Consider the following 13,971-nt stretch of genomic DNA (forward strand, 5'->3'; position numbering starts at 1 on the left):
GAAGCACTGCTTTAGAAGAACACGGTGAAGTGGGACAGGAAGACATTTCTGAAGATGAGGATAATGTGGAGGTAAACTCAGAATTTGACAGCAAATTGGAAGATGAACTTGACTCAGAGCCAGCTGCTGGAAGACCCCCACAGCCAGCCGCAAGAAGACCCCCACAGTCAGCTTCTGGAAGACCCCCAAAGGACTCAAAGACACAGACTACATGCAGCAACTGCAACAAGTACATCTGTGCTATACACACGAAGAAGTTCTGCACATCATGTGTTTCCTAAACGGACTTGCCCATTGACTCACATGATGTTCTGCAGCGTCACTTCATCAATATAGTTTTTCGGATATACTGTATTTTATGTGACTGTTTATGTGACTGTTAATTGTTTTAATTTGCTTTGTGTTTATATCTGTTCTATGTAATTTATATGGATGTTTCATTCCCTCTATATTTCACAGCCAAATACTTTTGGATGTGGTTCTTGTGTTCCAATTGCTGCTAAATTGCTTTATTTCCTTCAGGGCTTTGATTATTATATGACAGATTAAAAATAAACATGAATGAAAACACTTTTCATTTGTCCTAGAAAAGCATGAGCAAAATGTAAACTTAGTTTTTATTACAGTGTATTTTTTTTAACATAAATGAAATTTTTATCACAAAAAACGATGGACACTTCCATTGTTACATTTGATCTAGCAAAGAGTATTTTCAAAAACTAATCATATATTTCATTTATATTGTTGGGATGATATATATATATATATATATATATATATATATATATATATATATATAAGGAATTGTGCATGTTGAATTTAGTTCTGCATTTTCTTTTAAACCTTGAAATATGTCCCGGGTCAATTTGACCCGAACATTACCAAAGGGTGCGAAATGTGAACATAACACAAGGGATAAACGAGTCTCCAAATGTCCTTCACATGTGTAAATACAAGAATATCAATAAAGGGATTCTCAAAATTGTTCCGTGTAAGATATTTATTTCAACAATTAGAGAGAAAACATTCAACTGGTCAGTTTGTAAGAAATCCTTTACAGAGAACTCAGACTGTACTCATATAGCACTTTGTCCAGTCGCTACGTCCTCCTTCACCATCTTCCTGCTGCCTTCAACGCACTGCACCTGAGAATACAAAGAAACTACATTTAGTGAAATTCAAACACTTGTTCTGAGGTCATTATTTAAGATCTGATCTCAGTCCCATATCCGCGAGTTTCATCCAACAGTCCTCTTGTTTTAAATTCATCATAGATCAGGAATGTATGAAATGATGCAGACAAATCTCCTTACATACCTCACAGCAGGAACATGGAGCCTATTTAGTCATCTCCTTATTCCTCTCTGCATCAGTGTTATCCAACAGCTGAAGAAAGAGAGACAGCAATTAGAGCAGAAATGCATTGCTTTATTAGCTCTGTGATTCAGTCTGAAGGGTCCTTCCCTTAGTGTGGCTCAGTTATCTAAGTTGTCTCAATCAGATCTAATCAGTGAGGGCAAGTTTGTCATCACAGCCACTTTATATATTTGAAATATAACTCCGAGGTACCTGCATGTGACTTCTTCATGTTTCGTCTTTTCATCTTCATTAGCCGCGTTCACACCGGAGTACTTTTCCCTGTACTTTTCGCGTTTAGTTCCGTTAGTGCCCCTTATGTGGCGTTCACACCAAAAATAGTACTTAGTGCCGGGAACTTTTACCCCCATTTTTAGTGCCTGCTGAGAGCAGGTACTTTCCTGGGGGAAAGTGCCCCAGTTCTGATTGGCTGGGCGAATCGCAAACCACTCCCCGTAAAACTCTGAAATGTTTTGTAGAGCCGCCATTTTATTATCCTCGCATTAGCACAGCGCACAAACAGAGAGACTAACTTATGGCAACACAAAATAAAACATGGGAGCGGTGGAGATGAGGAGGTGTCGGCGTTCTAGCGATTTACTCTGAAGGCTTCAGTAGAAGCTGCTGGGAGTCCCCGCAGCTTCTACTGAAGCCGGTCCCCAACGCCGGGGACTTCGGGCGGCAGTATACGCCGTGAAGTGGTTTGCGGCCTGCCAGTAAACCCAAAGCAGAAGAAGACGAAGTGACGTCAGCGGTTTCATTTGCGTAATCTTCCGCCAGGGAACTTATTCCGGTGTGAACGCGATCTGTACTTAGTGCCCTGGGGTAATAAGTGCCAGGGCACTAAGTGCCGGCACCAAGTATGGCAAAGTACTTGGCGTGAACGTGGCTAATGTTACAAAAGACCCGCAGAAAGATGGAGCACAGCAATTAGCACAGAAGAGATTTTAAACACATGAAGCTTATGATTTAGTCCCAAATGTCCTTCCCCTTAATGTTGCTGAAACAGTTATATTTAAACTGATCAGCGACCGTCGGTGGAAGTCTTCTTCTCGGCATCCAGTTGACCGCTCTAAGCTACAGTAGAGCCTGAACGGCTTCGATAGGAGCCTGATGTATACCATTTAGTCTAGACAGGAATACAAATATACCTGCTTTCTGTGCAGACATCCATGGTTGCAGAGCCCAGGAGGTAGAGCTCCTATTTTGGGTTCAACCTGTAGCAAGACAGATGAGAAAGACAGATGAGAAAGTCAGTGCATGCTCTGTGCTGAAAAGGGAATAGTCAGAATACTAGCGAGCATTGTAGCACATTGAGTCAGACGCTTGTTTTAAGAGTGCAAAAAAAGGCAGACATAAGACTTTTGTTTTACACCCATTACTTTGCTACTTAAGATTATTGTATATCACTTGTTAAGTGCACAGACGGTGTTATTATTATTATTATAATACACCTGGGCAGGTGAGGTAATTAGAGTCCTCGTTAATGAGCAGCCATCAGACTAGGGTGATAGATGAGAGGTCCTCACGGCCCGGAGGCTGCGGCATCTATATGTCATCATGTGGCTCACACACATATATTGCTCTTGCCATATCTGAAGACATGATGACAAAGACTTGAAACTCAGGGGAGGTTTTCAAATATTTCCAAATAATGACTTTTGGACTTTATATTAAAAAGTTTAGCATGAGGTTAGCTTGTTAGCTTAGCATTACCTGACATAGTCCTGGATGTTCCTAGTGAGCGGTCCGGATGTTCAGCTTCTCAAAGTTCTGCAGGAGACAATCATCAGTTTAAAAAGAGCCTCTGCAGGTGAGATCTACCTGTGATTGTTTATTCAGGATCACATGCCTACACCAGTCATTGAAATGAGGGTTAACACTGTTGTCAATATTGTCTCTTAAACTTAAATTAACAGTCAATAAGTCTTCAAATCTAAGAGGATAATGGAGTTAAAGATATCATTTAATAAACTGTACAAACATTATATTGTGTCCTCAGAGAGCATCAGCACAGCATGAGCTGACTGAGTCGCTCCGAGCTGAGAGATTCTGTAGCAGAGCGACTCCCCCCGAGAGCACGGCAGCGCAGGGGGGGATAACTGTCTGCAGCACCTGTAGCCCCTCCCCTCAGCACCTGTAGCCCCTCCCCTCAGCACCTGTAGCCCCTCAGTACCTGTAATCCGTCCTTCCAGGCGGTGGGCGTGCTGCCGTTGGCTTTCCCGTGTTTGTCGAGCAGTCCTTTCTGGATCATCATCTTCTTCTGACTCGCCTGATCAGGGAAAGAATAACTTTATTAACACAGAACTTAACATCAACACAGATAACTTGAACACCACAGAACAGGTAAAGAGGAAACAGATTGTACCTCGGGGCCCAGCCCCCACTTTCGGGGGAGGCGTCTCTCTCCATGATGACCCTCTTGATCTTAGCGACCACGCCATGGTCCCGGGTGGAGATCACCGCCGTGGTCATCAGAGCCACGCCTGCACACAGACAGTGTTATTATTATTACACACCTGGGCAGGTGAGGTAATTAGAGTCCTCGTTAACGAGCAGCCATCAGACTAGGGTGATAGATGAGAGGTCCTCACGGCCCGGAGGCTGCGGCATCTATATGTCATCATGTGGCTCACACACTCACACAATGCGGAGACACACACCTGTGCAGATGGCCTTCCCCCCCCCCCCTTGGTGGTGATGACCACGATGTCGGTTCATCTCGATGGCGTCCTCGTACCTGAGCACACCAGCCTCTTGTAGGACACCAGCAGCTTCTCCAGGGGGAAGATGACTCCTCAGGTACTTCTCGTCTTTGTTGGGGTCAAACTGACACTGAGCGTCCAGGACATCGTGCATCGTCACCAGGTGATCCTACACACACACATATTGTGAGGGGGGGGAGGACAGTATATGAAATACATATAACATTAATGCTTTGATGTCAGCAGTGAGGGGGGCACAGTATATTAATGCTTACACCATTAATATTATTTGAGGGAGGTTAGTCTGACGCTGATCGCCCATTCATTTTATAATCTCACCCAGCCTCCTCTGTATAGTTATTATATATAATAGTTATTGTGATCATAGCCATTGAAATATTACTGAGGAAGTACCTGCATGTGACTTCTTCATGTTTCGCCTTTTCATCTTCAATGTTACTAAAGACCTGCAGAAAGATGGAGCACAGTAATTAGTACAGAAGACATTTTAAACACATGAAGCTTATGATTTAGTCCCAAATGTCCTTCCCCTTAATGTTGCTGAAACAGTTAATATTTAAACTGATCAGCGACCGTCGGTGGAAGTCTTCTTCTCGGCATCCAGTTGACCGCTCTAAGCTACAGTAGAGCCTGAACGGCTTCGATAGGAGCCTGATGTATACTATTTAGTCTAGACAGAGATAAAAACATACCTGCTTTCTGTGCAGACATCCATGGTTGCAGAGCCCAGGAGGTAGAGCTCCTATTTCAGGTTCAACCTGTAGCAAGACATATGAGAAAGTCAGATGAGAAAGTCAGTGCATGCTCTGTGCTGAAAAGGGTAATAGTCAGAATACTAGTGAGCATTGTCACAGTAGCTTTTGCGCAAAACAAAAAGCCAGATTTAAGAGCATCGTTCCATATTTACTAAACGAGGTTTTTGCGAATACAAATGTATTTGTTCAGTCAAGCCCGTGTGTTGAACTGCCGCAGAAAAACATAATACAGAAAGCATTTGCAGTATAAGTTGAGCAGTACATTGACACGTGGTTCACATGTGATAGCGTTAAGCTAACCTCAAGCTAAGCAATTATACCCTAGCATCATCATATCTTGAGTTGTTATATTACAAAATAAGACAGCGCAATGTTTGGTAAAATACAACTACATTAACATGACATTATAGCTATTAGCTTAAGCTAACTGAACCACGTGATAACAGTTACTAAGCTACATAAGCTAACGTTAGCTCGTTGGTTTCAGCATGTTAGCCAGTCATTTAAATGAGGGTCAACACTGCAAATATTGTCTCTTAAACTTAAATTAACTGTCAATAAAAGTCTTAAATGATATCACTCCATTATCCTCTTAGATTTTAATAAACTGTACAAACATTATATTGTGTCCTCAGAGAGCATCAGCACAGCATGAGCTGACTGAGTCGCTGAGAGATTCTGTAGCAGAGCGACTCCCCCCGAGAGCACGGCAGCGCAGGGGGGGATAACTGTCTGCAGCACCTGTAGCCCCTCCCCTCAGCACCTGTAGCCCCTCAGTACCTGTAATCCGTGTATCCGTCCTTCCAGGCGGTGGGCGTGCTGCCGTTGGCTTTCCCGTGTTTGTCGAGCAGTCCTTTCTGGATCATCATCTTCTTCTGACTTGCCTGATCAGGGAAAGAATAACTTTATTAACACAGAACTTAACATCAACACAGATAACTTGAACACCACAGAACAGGTAAAGAGGAAACCGATCGTACCTCGGGGCCCAGCCCCCACTTTCGGGGGAGGCGTCTCTCTCCATGATGACCCTCATGATCTTAGCGACCACGCCGTGGTCCCGGGTGGAGATCACCGCCGTGGTCATCAGCGCCACGCCTGCACACAGACAGTGTTATTATTATTATACACCTGGGCAGGTGAGGTAATTAGAGTCCTCGTTAACGAGCAGCCATCAGACTAGGGTGATAGATGAGAGGTCCTCACGGCCCGGAGGCTGCGGCATCTATATGTCATCATGTGGCTCACACACATATATTGCTCTTGCCATATCTGAAGACATGATGACAAAGACTTGAAACTCAGGGGAGGTTTTCAAATATTTCCAAATAATGACTTTTGGACTTTATATTAAAAAGTTTAGCATGAGGTTAGCTTGTTAGCTTAGCATTACCTGACATAGTCCTGGATGGTCCTAGTGAGCGGTCCGGATGTTCAGCTTCTCAAATTCTGCAGGAGACAATCATCAGTTTAAAAAGAGCCTCTGCAGGTGAGATCTACCTGTGATTGTTTATTCAGGATCACATGCCTACACCAGAAGCCCCGCCCCCCTCTACAGACCCCTTTGTGCTGTTATTCAGGTTCACATGCCTACACCAGAAGCCCCGCCCCCCCCCCCCCCCCCCCCTCTACAGACCCCTTTGTGCTGTTATTCAGGTTCACATGCCTACACCAGAAGCCCCCTCTATATATATATATATATATATCCCCTCTATGCTGTTATTGACGAGTCTCAGCTGTGATCAGCGCAGTCAACTCGTCTTTGCGGCGCTCGGGTCGAGTCGTCTCTCCTCGTGGATCCGGGTCGACCCGGCAGAACGCAGAGTCAATGACATCACCACGAGGAGAGGCCCCGCCCCCAGAACGAGAGCGGGGGGGTGACTGCAACAAGATGGCCGCTCAGCGAATGGATAAACAGCTTCATCATTTCACAGATCAAATTATGCACAGACAAATCTCCGTACGCAGCGTCCACACGGCAGCGTGCGTTGAAGCTTGCCGGTGGGCGTGTCTGAAACTCGACCAACAACCAATCACATGAATCTCCCGCCCCGGACACACAAGCACGCGGTTTGATTGGCTAGAGCTTGTACTGGCATATGATTTGATTGGCTGACGCCTCCACTGAAGCTTCAAAAGTTGAACTTCTCAACTTTCGAAGAGAAGCGTCGGAACCAAAATGCAGTTCGGCAAACGTCACCCCATTCAAAGTGAATGGGAAGCTGCGTTGAAGATTCAACGCACGCTGCCGTGTGGACGGGCCGTTACATACCTCACAGCAGGAACATGGAGCCTCTGGATCCCAAAGACATCGGATTAGATCTCATGGGCAGATTGATGCCTGCAGGAAGAGAACAGCATTAAAAGAACTGTGGTTGAGCAGTAAGCATTTCTACATAATGACGTGAGGATCTGTTGGACAGTTGAGTGGCTGCTGATGGCATAAGAGGCCAGAACAGTCAAAGACCGACCTTTTATCTGGCATGCACTTGGAGAACCCTAGAGCTACAAACAAGCCCCGGTCCTTAGGATAGCATGCTGCGAATAGCTCATTTTAGACAAGATATTTTAAATTACCTTGAAGTGAGACATCCTCATGAAGTCACGGCAGCATCAGGATCAGTGCCTAGTGCTCAGCCATCATGGTCACCTTAACAAAGATACAGAAACTGAGTTTAAATGAAACACCTTTTATTTAAAGTGGCTCAGTTGTTAGCAAAAGTGGCTCAGTTATCTAAGTTGTCTCAATCAGATCATATCAGTGAGGGCAAGTTTGTCATCACAGCCAGAAATCATCAGTATTTAAGGTGTAGATTAAAAACATACCTGCAGGTGATTTAGTCATCTTCTTATTTCATCCATGGTTGCAGAGCCCAGGAGGTAGAGCTCCTATTTCAGGTTCAACCTGTAGAAAGACGGATGAGAAAGTCACTGCCTGCTCTGGGCTGAAGAGGGTAATAGTCAGAGTACTAGTGAGCATTGTCACAGTAGCTTTTGTGCGAAACAAAAAGCCAGATTTAAGAGCATCGTTCCATATTTACTAAACGGGGTTTTTGCTAATACAAATGTATTTGTTCAGTCAAGCCCGTGTGTTGAACTGCCGCAGAAAAACATAATACAGAAAGCATTTGCAGTATAAATTGAGCAGTACAATGACACGTGGTTCACATGTGATAGCGTTAAGCTAACCTCAAGCTAAGCAATTATACCCTAGCATCATCATATCTTGAGTTGTTATATTACAAAATAAGACAGCGCAATGTTTGGTAAAATACAACTACATTAACATGACATTATAGCTATTAGCTTAAGCTAACTGAACCACGTGATAACAGTTACTAAGCTACATAAGCTAACGTTAGCTCGTTGGTTTCAGCATGTTAGCCAGTCATTGAAATGAGGGTCAACACTGCAAATATTGTCTCTTAAACTTAAATTAACTGTCAATAAAAGTCTTAAATGATATCTTTAACTCCATTATCCTCTTAGATTTTAATAAACTGTACAAACATTATATTGTGTCCTCAGAGAGCATCAGCACAGCATGAGCTGACTGAGTCGCTCCGAGCTGAGAGATTCTGTAGCAGAGCGACTCCCCCCGAGAGCACGGCAGCGCAGGGGGGGATAACTGTCTGCAGCACCTGTAGCCCCTCCCCTCAGCACCTGTAGCCCCTCAGTACCTGTAATCCGTGTATCCGTCCTTCCAGGCGGTGGGCGTGCTGCCGTTGGCTTTCCCGTGTTTGTCGAGCAGTCCTTTCTGGATCATCATCTTCTTCTGACTCGCCTGATCAGGGAAAGAATAACTTTATTAACACAGAACTTAACATCAACACAGATAACTTGAACACCACAGAACAGGTAAAGAGGAAACCGATCGTACCTCGGGGCCCAGCCCCCACTTTCGGGGGAGGCGTCTCTCTCCATGATGACCCTCTTGATCTTAGCGACCACGCCATGGTCCCGGGTGGAGATCACCGCCGTGGTCATCAGAGCCACGCCTGCACACAGACAGTGTTATTATTATACACCTGGGCAGGTGAGGTAATTAGAGTCCTCGTTAACGAGCAGCCATCAGACTAGGGTGATAGATGAGAGGTCCTCACGGCCCGGAGGCTGCGGCATCTATATGTCATCATGTGGCTCACACACTCGCACAACGCGGAGACACACGTGCAGATGGCCTTCCCCCCCCCTTGGTGGTGATGACCACGATGTCCTGGTTCATCTCGATGGCTTCCTCGTACCTGAGCACACCAGCCTCTTGTAGGACACCAGCAGCTTCTCCAGGGGGAAGATGACTCCTCATGTACGTCTCGTCTTTGTTGGGGTCAAACTGACACTGAGCGTCCAGGACATCGTGCATCGTCACCAGGTGATCCTACACACACACATATTGTGAGGGGGGGAGGACAGTATATGAAATACATATAACATTAATGTTTTGATGTCAGCAGTGAGAGGGGCACAGTATATTAATGTCATATAATATTAATGCTTACACCATTAATATTATTTGAGGGAGGTTAGTCTGACGCTGATCGCCCATTCATTTTATAATCTCACCCAGCCTCCTCTGTATAGTTATTATATATAATAGTTATTGTGATCATAGCCATTGAAATATAACTCAGGAAGTACCTGCATGTGACTTCTTCATGTTTCGCCTTTTCATCTTCAATGTTACTAAAGACCTGCAGAAAGATGGAGCACAGTAATTAGCACAGAAGACATTTTAAACACATAAAGCTTATGATTTAGTCCCAAATGTCCTTCCCCTTAATGTTGCTGAAACAGTTAATATTTAAACTGATCAGCGACCGTCGGTGGAAGTCTTCTTCTCGGCATCCAGTTGACCGCTCTAAGCTACAGAAGAGCCTGAACGGCTTCGATAGGAGCCTGATGTATACCATTTAGTCTAGACAGAGATAAAAACATACCTGCTTTCTGTGCAGACATCCATGGTTGCAGAGCCCAGGAGGTAGAGCTCCTATTTCAGGTTCAACCTGTAGCAAGACAGATGAGAAAGTCAGTGCATGCTCTGTGCTGAAAAGGGTAATAGTCAGAATACTAGTGAGCATTGTCACAGTAGCTTTTGTGCAAAACAAAAAGCCAGATTTAAGAGTATCGTTCCATATTTACTAAACGAGGTTTTTGCTAATACAAATGTATTTGTTCAGTCAAGCCCGTGAGTTGAACTGCCGCAGAAAAACATAACGCAGAAAGCATTTGCAGTATAAGTTGAGCAGTACATTGACACGTGGTTCACATGTGATAGCGTTAAGCTAACCTCAAGCTAAGCAATTATACCCTAGCATCATCATATCTTGAGTTGTTATATTACAAAATAAGACAGCGCAATGTTTGGTAAAATACAACTACATTAACATGACATTATAGCTATTAGCTTAAGCTAACTGAACCACGTGATAACAGTTACTAAGCTACATAAGCTAACGTTAGCTCGTTGGTTTCAGCATGTTAGCCAGTCATTGAAATGAGGGTCAACACTGCAAATATTGTCTCTTAAACTTAAATTAACTGTCAATAAAAGTCTTAAATGATATCACTCCATTATCCTCTTAGATTTTAATAAACTGTACAAACATTATATTGTGTCCTCAGAGAGCATCATCACAGCATGAGCTGACTGAGTCGCTCCGAGCTGAGAGATTCTGTAGCAGAGCGACTCCCCCCGAGAGCACGGCAGCGCAGGGGGGGATAACTGTCTGCAGCACCTGTAGCCCCTCAGTACCTGTAATCCGTGTATCCGTCCTTCCAGGCGGTGGGCGTGCTGCCGTTGGCTTTCCCGTGTTTGTCGAGCAGTCCTTTCTGGATCATCATCTTCTTCTGACTCGCCTGATCAGGGAAAGAATAACTTTATTAACACAGAACTTAACATCAACACAGATAACTTGAACACCACAGAACAGGTAAAGAGGAAACAGATCGTACCTCGGGGCCCAGCCCCCACTTTCGGGGGAGGCGTCTCTCTCCATGATGACCCTCATGATCTTAGCGACCACGCCATGGTCCCGGGTGGAGATCACCGCCGTGGTCATCAGAGCCACGCCTGCACACAGACAGTGTTATTATTATACACCTGGGCAGGTGAGGTAATTAGAGTCCTCGTTAATGAGCAGCCATCAGACTAGGGTGATAGATGAGAGGTCCTCACGGCCCGGAGGCTGCGGCATCTATATGTCATCATGTGGCTCACACACATATATTGCTCTTGCCATATCTGAAGACATGATGACAAAGACTTGAAACTCAGGGGAGGTTTTCAAATATTTCCAAATAATGACTTTTGGACTTTATATTAAAAAGTTTAGCATGAGGTTAGCTTGTTAGCTTAGCATTACCTGACATAGTCCTGGATGTTCCTAGTGAGCGGTCCGGATGTTCAGCTTCTCAAAGTTCTGCAGGAGACAATCATCAGTTTAAAAAGAGCCTCTGCAGGTGAGATCTACCTGTGATTGTTTATTCAGGATCACATGCCTACACCAGAAGCCCCACCCCCCCCCCCTCTACAGACCCCTTTGTGCTGTTATTCAGGTTCACATGCCTACACCAGAAGCCCCACCCCCCCCTCTACAGACCCCTTTGTGCTGTTATTCAGGTTCACATGCCTACACCAGAAGCCCCCTCTCTATATATATATCCCCTCTATGCTGTTATTGACGAGTCTCAGCTGTGATCAGCGCAGTCAACTCGTCTTTGCGGCGCTCGGGTCGAGTCGTCTCTCCTCGTGGATCCGGGTCGACCCGGCAGAACGCAGAGTCAATGACATCACCACGAGGAGAGGCCCCGCCCCCAGAACGAGAGCGGGGGGGTGACTGCAACAAGATGGCCGCTCAGCGAATGGATAAACAGCTTCATCATTTCACAGATCAAATTATGCACAGACAAATCTCCGTACGCAGCGTCCACACGGCAGCGTGCGTTGAAGCTTGCCGGTGGGCGTGTCTGAAACTCGACCAACAACCAATCACATGAATCTCCCGCCCCGGACACACAAGCACGCGGTTTGATTGGCTAGAGCTTGTACTGGCATATGATTTGATTGGCTGACACTTCCACTGAAGCTTCAAAAGTTGAACTTCTCAACTTTCAAAGAGAAGCGTCGGAACCAAAATGCAGTTCGGCAAACGTCACCCCATTCAAAGTGAATGGGAAGCTGCGTTGAAGATTCAACGCACGCTGCCGTGTGGACGGGCCGTTACATACCTCACAGCAGGAACATGGAGCCTCTGGATCCCAAAGACATCGGATTAGATCTCATGGGCAGATTGATGCCTGCAGGAAGAGAACAACATTAAAAGAACTGTGGTTGAGCAGTAAGCATTTCTACATAATGACGTGAGGATCTGTTGGACAGTTGAGTGGCTGCTGATGGCATAAGAGGCCAGAACAGTCAAAGACCGACCTTTTATCTGGCATGCACTTGGAGAACCCTAGAGCTACAGACAAGCCCCGGTCCTTAGGATAGCATGCTGCGAATAGCTCATTTTAGACAAGATATTTTAAATTACCTTGAAGTGAGACATCCTCATGAAGTCACGGCAGCATCAGGATCAGTGCCTAGTGCTCAGCCATCATGGTCACCTTAACAAAGATACAGAAACTGAGTTTAAATGAAACACCTTTTATTTAAAGTGGCTCAGTTGTTAGCAAAAGTGGCTCAGTTATCTAAGTTGTCTCAATCAGATCATATCAGTGAGGGCAAGTTTGTCATCACAGCCAGAAATCATCAGTATTTAAGGTGTAGATTAAAAACATACCTGCAGGTGATTTAGTCATCTTCTTATTTCATCCATGGTTGCAGAGCCCAGGAGGTAGAGCTCCTATTTCAGGTTCAACCTGTAGAAAGACGGATGAGAAAGTCACTGCCTGCTCTGTGCTGAAGAGGGTAATACTCAGAGTACTAGTGTGCATTGTAGCACATTGTCACAGTAGCTTTTGTGCAAAACAAAAAGCCAGATTTAAGAGCATCGTTCCATATTTACTAAACAAGGTTTTTGCTAATACAAAATGTATTTGTTCAGTCAAGCCCGTGTGTTGAACTGCCGCAGAAAAACATAATGCAGAAAGCATTTGCAGTATAAGTTGAGCAGTACATTGACACGTGGTTCACATGTGATAGCGTTAAGCTAACCTCAAGCTAAGCAATTATACCCTAGCATCATCATATCTTGAGTTGTTATAGTAGAAAAGAAGACGGCGCAATGTTTGGTAAAATACAACTACTTTAACATGACATTATAGCTATTAGCTTAAGCTAACTGAACCACGTGATAACAGTTACTAAGCTACATAAGCTAACGTTAGCTCGTTGGTTTCAGCATGTTAGCCAGTCATTGAAATGAGGGTCAACACTGCAAATATTGTCTCTTAAACTTAAATTAACTGTCAATAAAAGTCTTAAATGATATCACTCCATTATCCTCTTAGAATTTAATAAACTGTATAAACATTATATTGTGTCCTCAGAGAGCATCAGCACAGCATGAGCTGACTGAGTCGCTCCGAGCTGAGAGATTCTGTAGCAGAGCGACTCCCCCCGAGAGCACGGCAGCGCAGGGGGGGATAACTGTCTGCAGCACCTGTAGCCCCTCAGCACCTGTAGGCCCTCAGTACCTGTAATCCGTGTATCCGTCCTTCCAGGCGGTGGGCGTGCTGCCGTTGGCTTTCCCGTGTTTGTCGAGCAGTCCTTTCTGGATCATCATCTTCTTCTGACTCGCCTGATCAGGGAAAGAATAACTTTATTAACACAGAACTTAACATCAACACAGATAACTTGAACACCACAGAACAGGTAAAGAGGAAACAGATCGTACCTCGGGGCCCAGCCCCCACTTTCGGGGGAGGCGTCTCTCTCCATGATGACCCTCTTGATCTTAGCGACCACGCCGTGGTCCCGGGTGGAGATCACCGCCGTGGTCATCAGAGCCACGCCTGCACACAGACAGTGTTATTATTATTACACACCTGGGCAGGTGAGGTAATTAGAGTCCTCGTTAACGAGCAGCCATCAGACTAGGGTGATAGATGAGAGGTCCTCACGGCCCGGAGGCTGCGGCATCTATATGTCATCATGTGGCTCACACACTCGCACAACGTGGAGACACACGTGC

At 45.0% G+C, this 13,971-nt stretch overlaps 1 long non-coding RNA gene and 12 other non-coding genes across 14 annotated transcripts; all 13 read right to left on the reverse strand.

The window, feature by feature from the left end:
• Positions 1-985: 985 nt before the first annotated feature.
• Positions 986-13,950, reverse strand: LOC117559949. 2 transcript variants are annotated; one of them, XR_004571077.1, is made up of 22 exons: positions 13,675-13,950; positions 13,475-13,578; positions 12,619-12,697; positions 12,370-12,442; positions 12,065-12,133; positions 11,200-11,256; positions 10,790-10,907; positions 10,590-10,693; positions 9,775-9,840; positions 9,476-9,528; positions 9,082-9,215; positions 8,718-8,835; positions 8,518-8,621; positions 4,775-4,840; positions 4,476-4,528; positions 4,097-4,230; positions 3,725-3,842; positions 3,533-3,628; positions 3,073-3,129; positions 2,508-2,573; positions 1,318-1,386; positions 986-1,145 (listed from the first exon to the last, which is right to left on the reverse strand). It is a non-coding gene; the product is annotated as an uncharacterized LOC117559949 (long non-coding RNA). The 2 variants fall into 2 exon arrangements; XR_004571078.1 differs by lacking the exons at positions 12,065-12,133; positions 12,370-12,442; positions 12,619-12,697.
• On the reverse strand, positions 1,210-1,280 carry LOC117560008. The gene has a single exon (XR_004571097.1). It is a non-coding gene; the product is annotated as a small nucleolar RNA SNORD99 (small nucleolar RNA).
• LOC117559998 lies at positions 2,334-2,470 on the reverse strand. The gene has a single exon (XR_004571087.1). It is a non-coding gene; the product is annotated as a small nucleolar RNA SNORA16B/SNORA16A family (small nucleolar RNA).
• On the reverse strand, positions 2,849-2,923 carry LOC117559995. Its single transcript, XR_004571085.1, has one exon. It is a non-coding gene; the product is annotated as a small nucleolar RNA SNORD83 (small nucleolar RNA).
• LOC117560007 lies at positions 3,914-3,988 on the reverse strand. The gene has a single exon (XR_004571096.1). It is a non-coding gene; the product is annotated as a small nucleolar RNA SNORD83 (small nucleolar RNA).
• On the reverse strand, positions 4,600-4,737 carry LOC117560002. The gene has a single exon (XR_004571091.1). It is a non-coding gene; the product is annotated as a small nucleolar RNA SNORA16B/SNORA16A family (small nucleolar RNA).
• LOC117560010 lies at positions 6,007-6,081 on the reverse strand. The gene has a single exon (XR_004571099.1). It is a non-coding gene; the product is annotated as a small nucleolar RNA SNORD83 (small nucleolar RNA).
• Positions 7,248-7,378, reverse strand: LOC117560005. Its single transcript, XR_004571094.1, has one exon. It is a non-coding gene; the product is annotated as a small nucleolar RNA SNORA44 (small nucleolar RNA).
• LOC117560011 lies at positions 8,904-8,978 on the reverse strand. The gene has a single exon (XR_004571100.1). It is a non-coding gene; the product is annotated as a small nucleolar RNA SNORD83 (small nucleolar RNA).
• Positions 9,600-9,737, reverse strand: LOC117559999. Its single transcript, XR_004571088.1, has one exon. It is a non-coding gene; the product is annotated as a small nucleolar RNA SNORA16B/SNORA16A family (small nucleolar RNA).
• Positions 10,976-11,050, reverse strand: LOC117560012. Its single transcript, XR_004571101.1, has one exon. It is a non-coding gene; the product is annotated as a small nucleolar RNA SNORD83 (small nucleolar RNA).
• Positions 12,203-12,333, reverse strand: LOC117560003. The gene has a single exon (XR_004571092.1). It is a non-coding gene; the product is annotated as a small nucleolar RNA SNORA44 (small nucleolar RNA).
• On the reverse strand, positions 13,864-13,938 carry LOC117559996. Its single transcript, XR_004571086.1, has one exon. It is a non-coding gene; the product is annotated as a small nucleolar RNA SNORD83 (small nucleolar RNA).
• Positions 13,951-13,971: the final 21 nt, after the last annotated feature.

This window comes from Gymnodraco acuticeps, unplaced genomic scaffold (assembly GCF_902827175.1).
Source record: "Gymnodraco acuticeps unplaced genomic scaffold, fGymAcu1.1, whole genome shotgun sequence".
In the NCBI taxonomy this organism is placed as follows: Eukaryota; Metazoa; Chordata; class Actinopteri; order Perciformes; family Bathydraconidae; genus Gymnodraco; species Gymnodraco acuticeps.